The sequence below is a fragment of the Triticum aestivum genome, chromosome 1A, assembly GCF_018294505.1.
Source record: "Triticum aestivum cultivar Chinese Spring chromosome 1A, IWGSC CS RefSeq v2.1, whole genome shotgun sequence".
Lineage (NCBI taxonomy): Eukaryota > Viridiplantae > Streptophyta > Magnoliopsida > Poales > Poaceae > Triticum > Triticum aestivum.
In genome coordinates, this window is record NC_057794.1 from 462,570,956 (window position 1) to 462,577,050 (window position 6,095).

Consider the following 6,095-nt stretch of genomic DNA (forward strand, 5'->3'; position numbering starts at 1 on the left):
ATATATTTTTCTGTCAATTTTTGATCGGCTTCATGGGCCAGGCCCAACAATTCAGCCTTGTTAGTTTTTGAGATTCATGCAATTTTTTTGGCCCTCGGCCTTTTTGTAGTCCATTTCTTTTTTTGTAAGACTTTTCATTTCATTTTTGAAATTGTTCGATGCTTGTTGGTATGTGGCCTGTTTCAGCCCAATTATTTGTCTAGTTTGGCCCAAGCAGACTTTAGCCCAATCACACACATACATCCAACATTATTTCATTCAAATTAGGAAAACTCCTAGGTTTACATCACACAAAAAGAAAATATCTCCCAGGTTTACATAACACAAAAATCATCTCAGGAATACATTTCCTTACACAGGACTATATAATAAGAAAGATGGCACATCTGCTACTATCATAACAGCATAATGTACTTTTTTTAACAGAACAGTACAATGGATTTCATTGCTCTCTCTTATGCGACATGCTCCAACTGCCACAACTTGCCATCCTACAATGAGAGAGATATAACATTAGTGGAGCAAACGCTCAATCAAACACCAAGGGCTTAATAAAGCCTTAGCTAGCATGCATTCGAAATTTAGACAGTTGGTATAGCCTCGTCAAGCAGGCAATCAATTACAGAAATTAAATGAGGACCAGACTTTACAATTACAGTACCATAGGACAAATCCATCAATCCATGAGGCAAAATATGAGTGAATCCAAAAAGAGGTAGAAAGGAATACCTATTTTGATCCTGAGGAGCTCGTGACCATGGCCATTCACCCTGGATCAGACGCGCTGGGAGCTTGTAGCTTGTCTTGGTCATACTGCTATCCTAGGTAACAGGAAAAATCAAAGCAACAATTTAAACTTGGTGTTAACGAACAGACACTGTAAATCAATAGTAGCATATTAAGCACCAATTTTCTCGGATGCAAGGAGAAGAGGAGCAAAACGACACAAAGAGGTGGGACATTTGTTGTACCTGTAGATGATGTCCGCAGCCAAGGAAGATACATGGGGCCAGCCTTGCATGTGTGCTTGCTTCATCGGTGCATGCATCACCGTAGCAGCCAAGCAAGTAGGCATCATCAACATCTCCTCACCACTTTCCTGCCAACAGAGAAAGAGCCAAAACAAAATATATTATACCATAATATGACACCAAAGCGCAGATCAGTAATAGTAAATCACAAAGTATATCCACAACACCATAAAATAGTCCCAGACCCTAGTGCTATTTGAGTATATCGCATGTAGTTTATTTTCATGAAGTGTTGTGTATGCACGATAAATACCGAAACAGGAGGAGGATGGCTTATCAACAAATTGAACTTAGAAATGAAACTTTGTAATGCTCAAGTTTCAGCTAATAGGGATTACAGAATTTTAGATGGGACAAATTCTTCTAGTTGCACTTATCACAGATAGAAGATTTTATAGTGAAGAAACATTTACAATCAAAGACACAGACTGGAACATATCAATTTCGAGGTGCAGTTTGTATACAATCGGACATCTCAGGTTGTATACTACTCATGAATACAGAGTCAAGGGATGCAACTTGTCAATAGCATTTGAGGGGCAGAAGCTAATCCACAATGGAAATATGACTAACATTTCGAGCATCATTATCGATTTCAAAAGAGCAAGCATGATATTGCATCCAAATGAGTAGGTAGCTCTCCAAATGAGTTTTGTTGCATCAATGAGTTCGAACAAGACTCTACGGCTCATACTATTCCTGATCTCATGGACAGCCAACACATGCACTGCTCATGCATGAATGCATTGTAAATTTGTAATTGTAGCAGAATCTGGAGAGAAGTGCATAGTAAGAGTGGTGCTCTGCTGCTACATAAAAGAAAGGAAAGGATGCTACTAAAGCAACAACATAAATGGGCAAAAACAACCGCGGCTGGGCACGGATGCGCTGCTTGAGGATGCGGCATTGGCGAACAGGTGGAGGTCCTTCTTGGGCGGTAGCGCGCAGCCGATGCCTAACCGGTTCGGCCTCTTCTCGAACAGTGAGTTCGTCACCATGTCCTGCAACCAGACACCAACCCAACACAGTCAGATCACACGCGCCGCGACCGGGAGATGTCGGCACTAGAGTCACCATGTTGCTTGTAATTCGATCAAGACAAATACAATCAGTATCAGGATCAGAGGTTCAGAACAAGAATAGTGAAGGCATTTATGCTACAAAAACAAGGAGATGATGCAAACTCTAACGAAGCAGGCATAGAGTAACAACAACTCCATTACACTTAAGCTGCTGCTACCTGCATATACTAAATGGAACCAGAAGTATGTCGACTACTAGACGGCCATGCATGATGCCCAGGAAAAAAGAATGCAAAAACACAAATGACATCCACTAATTAACCACAAGTGAGTTATCTCAGAGGTGCTACTCAAGCACTTGGAACCAGTATAGCAAGATAGATTACAAAAAAATAATTCAACATAAACCATTGCAAGCATGACGAGGTATTTAATCTTTTCACCTGCATTGCAATTTTCAGGATATGGAACCAACCAGTAAGCAAAGGTTAGGCGGAGCATTCTTTAGGACCAGCTAATTCAATAATAAGCATATCATGGACTAGAACAATCTATACCACTGTGGATGTTGTTTTCCGCTATATATCTCCAACAATAACACTAGTATCAAACTTAAAAAAGAAATGCTTGACTAGAACAATCTATACCACTGTGGCCATTTAGCTTTAACTCTGAACTCTGAACTCTGAAGATAAGTGTTCACAGTCTGAACTCTGAAGATATATTCAGCTATGCAACACAATACTGAATTTATTGGTTCCACTACTGAATCGAAATTTACCTGTGCTGGGTTTGGAGTGGATCCCCTTCTCTTCGCGTGGCTCCAAGGTCCAATCATGGGACGCCGAGCAGGCTCGCCGCCGTCGCGACGTACTGACCCAAACTCGCCAGCACCGACGCTCACCACCGGCCGCCGTGCGGCACGAACGCCTCCTTCTTGGTCAAGGCCGCCGTGATTCGCGCGAGGTTGCCTTCGCGCCAGAATCGGGCAGCGGCGTCCCAGGGTCACCGCGTGGCCCCGGCCGCTGCTTCTGACGCCAGCGTCCCGCAGAGCCATCCTGTAGAGTCCGCGTCTTGGTTCACGCGACGGAGCCTCGTTGCCGGAAGCCCGCGCTGGTCCTCCTGCCGCAGCAATGCGGCCGCTCACTGAAACCTCCCGCGGTCGCTGCGCAGCTGCGTGCTTCCCCGCCGCCGTCCCCCACCGCGCGGAGCGGCAGGGCCAGCTCGTCGGTCACCACGAGCGCCGCCACGGCCGTGGACGCCATGGACCCGGACCGGATCGAATCGCCTGCAACCCTGCGAGCGAGAAGGGGATACGATGGCGTCAGGTGGATCGGATGGAAAAACGAATGGATGGATGGATCTGGCGAGGGGAATAGGAGGAGGAGGAGGATAAATCTGGGAGGCGACGAGGTGGATGGCGGCGCGATGTGGGGGGCGAGGGGAGAAGGGGATCGGGGAGGCGGCGGCGCGTGCGTCCTCGGGAAGGAAGGGGATCGAGGGAGAGGCAGATGAGTCGTGGGAATGGGGCGGGGGATTTTCCTTATCGTGTGTGTGAGAGAGATGGATCTCGCTGCGCGCGCCGGATCTCGCCGGACATGGTCTTCGATTCCCGCCGAAGGTGGCGGCGGCAAGGGAGGAGTGGACCGCTAGGGTTCCCGAGAGAGAGAGAGAGAGAGAGAGAGAGAGAGAGAGAGGAGGGCACGAGGGGTTGGGTGGGGTTCGTGCGCGAGAGAGAGTGGGGTTTGCTGCGGTGGGTTGGATGGACAGATGGATGGATGGATGGACGGACAGATGTTTGCCATGTCATCGATCCATGCCACAACGAATTTCACCAATCAGAATTAAGCTTATGTAATTTTGTTTTTCTCTTTTGTTTCTCTTATAGTTATTTACCCTCTTACTTAGGGCAAACATTCAACATATTAACCACTAATAATTTGTTAAAATGAATAAATATTGTGCACATGTGTGTATCTTGGGATGATAAATGGTGTTGATCTGGGGAGTTTTTATTTTCACTGCAAAAAAAGCCATTTTCTATTTTTCGAGTGCCTGAAATGGTTTTCTTTTGAAGAACCTACCAAATCTTTTGTTTCAAATGATCACATATTGTGCACAAGGGTGCATTTTGGAATGGCAAACAATGTTGCCTCAGAAATTTTTTATTTTCTTTTGACGAAAAAACCATTTTTCATTTTTTGAATGCCCAAAATGAGTTTTTTTGTGAAGGACCTACCATATATTTGTTGCAAAATTGTACCACACCATTTTTATAAAATATTAGGCCATATTTAATGCATAATTGACCAAATGGTTGGGTGTTAAAAGTTTTGATCCACCTCTCGTGAAAAAGACAAATTTCCGCCGATTCAGCTGGAAGCGGGTCAAATTTGAACTGCAGCTGCCTCATAGTTTGCTATTTATTTTTTCCAAAAATTATTTCTAGGTACATAAGTATCTATTTAATCAGAGAAACACCAAAAAAATTCCAAGATTCAACCACTAGCTAGGAACGGTCATTCCCGCCGTTTTGACCGCATTTTGAAACGGGCATAAAAAATTTCAAAAAAATCAAAAAAATGAAAAACCTTCACATTGTGTCATTATATGTGACCAAGTTCCCAGGAAAAATAACAAACTTGTAATATGACAATTATTTTAAAAAAATGTCATCAGAAATGAGTTATCATCTCTCAAGATTCATGGCTTTCAAGTCAAATGATCAATCTTATGGCCACATTCATGGCATAGTTTGTTCAAATGATCTCAAATTATGCACAAGGGTGCATATTGGAATGGCAAACAATGTTGCCTAAGGGAGTTTTCATTTTCTTTGGAGGAAAAATCAATTTTCCATTTTTCGAGTGCCCAAAATGAGTTTTTTTGTGAAGGACCTACCATATATTTGTTGTAAAATTGGACCAAATCAATTTTATAAAATACTAGGCCATGTTTAAAGCACAATTGACAAATGGTTTGGTGCCAAAAGTTTTTATCCACCTCTGGTGAAAAAGACAAATATCTGCTGATTCAGTAGGAAGCGGGACAAATTTGAACTGCAGCTGGCTCATACTTTGCTCTTTATTTTCCAAAAAATCATTCATAGGTACAAAAGTATCTATTTAATCGGAAATACATGGTTTGGTGGCGATACGTTGAGGTTTGGATGGTGGCCAGGGCCCCAACTCCAAAGCGCGTAGACTCGCATGTCTGCCGTGTGGTCACCGCGTGACCGTGGTGTTGCCACACGTTCTGGGCAGCATAGGCATGTCTAGTGGGTTGGGCACTCCCCTGATAGGTGTCAGGAAGAAGAAGGCAATAGAAGAATCTCACGAGGAGACTGAACCGAGCTCAAACATGAATTAGCACCCAAGTGTTTGATTAGTGGTACGGGAAATGCACATGGCCAATGGGCCTGAGTTTTGGCCGAGGATGATCATCTATTAAGGACACTATCTTGGAAAATTTGCAGCTCAAATGGAGGAGTCTAGGTGTCACTTGCTTTGCAACGTACCACACTGAACAGAAATATGAATGTTGAAGCCACACTCACATGTATTGTTAGATGGGGCTCAAATTTTGTGGAAAGCTATGATTTGGGAATATAGAAGATGTGCCAAAAATTCAGCTCATTAGGATATGCCTAGCCAGTACTTCCTTCACAACAGTTCGAGCTGAACAAAAACTTTGGAAATTTGCCGAGGAAGATTTACCAGTCAAATGGAGTTGAATATTGTCATGAGGAAATGATTTGGATAGTAAAGAATGCCCAATTTTTTGGGGAATTTTGAGAATGACCGAAATATAGGTTGCTTCACAACCTAGGGCAAAAATTGACACATGAACATGACACATAGGCAAAACTGATGAGGTGGCGCCTCGTCATACCAATAAGTACCAATGCATCCACGTTCACAACCTCATGACCATTTATATTGGTCGTAATCAGGTAGAAATAAGGTCATTGATGCCTCTTGTCTGCTTTGTGACCATTTGGTGTAAGCAATTTCAGGGTTTGAGCCCTTCCAAGCGAAATGGC

General features: G+C 43.5%; 1 long non-coding RNA gene across 1 annotated transcript; it reads right to left on the reverse strand.

Annotated features, from left to right (window-relative positions):
• Positions 1-238: 238 nt before the first annotated feature.
• On the reverse strand, positions 239-3,718 carry LOC123147746 (uncharacterized). Its single transcript, XR_006473428.1, has 4 exons — positions 2,835-3,718; positions 972-2,032; positions 730-821; positions 239-491 (listed from the first exon to the last, which is right to left on the reverse strand). It is a non-coding gene; the product is annotated as an uncharacterized lncRNA (long non-coding RNA).
• Between the last annotated feature and the right edge of the window lie 2,377 nt (positions 3,719-6,095).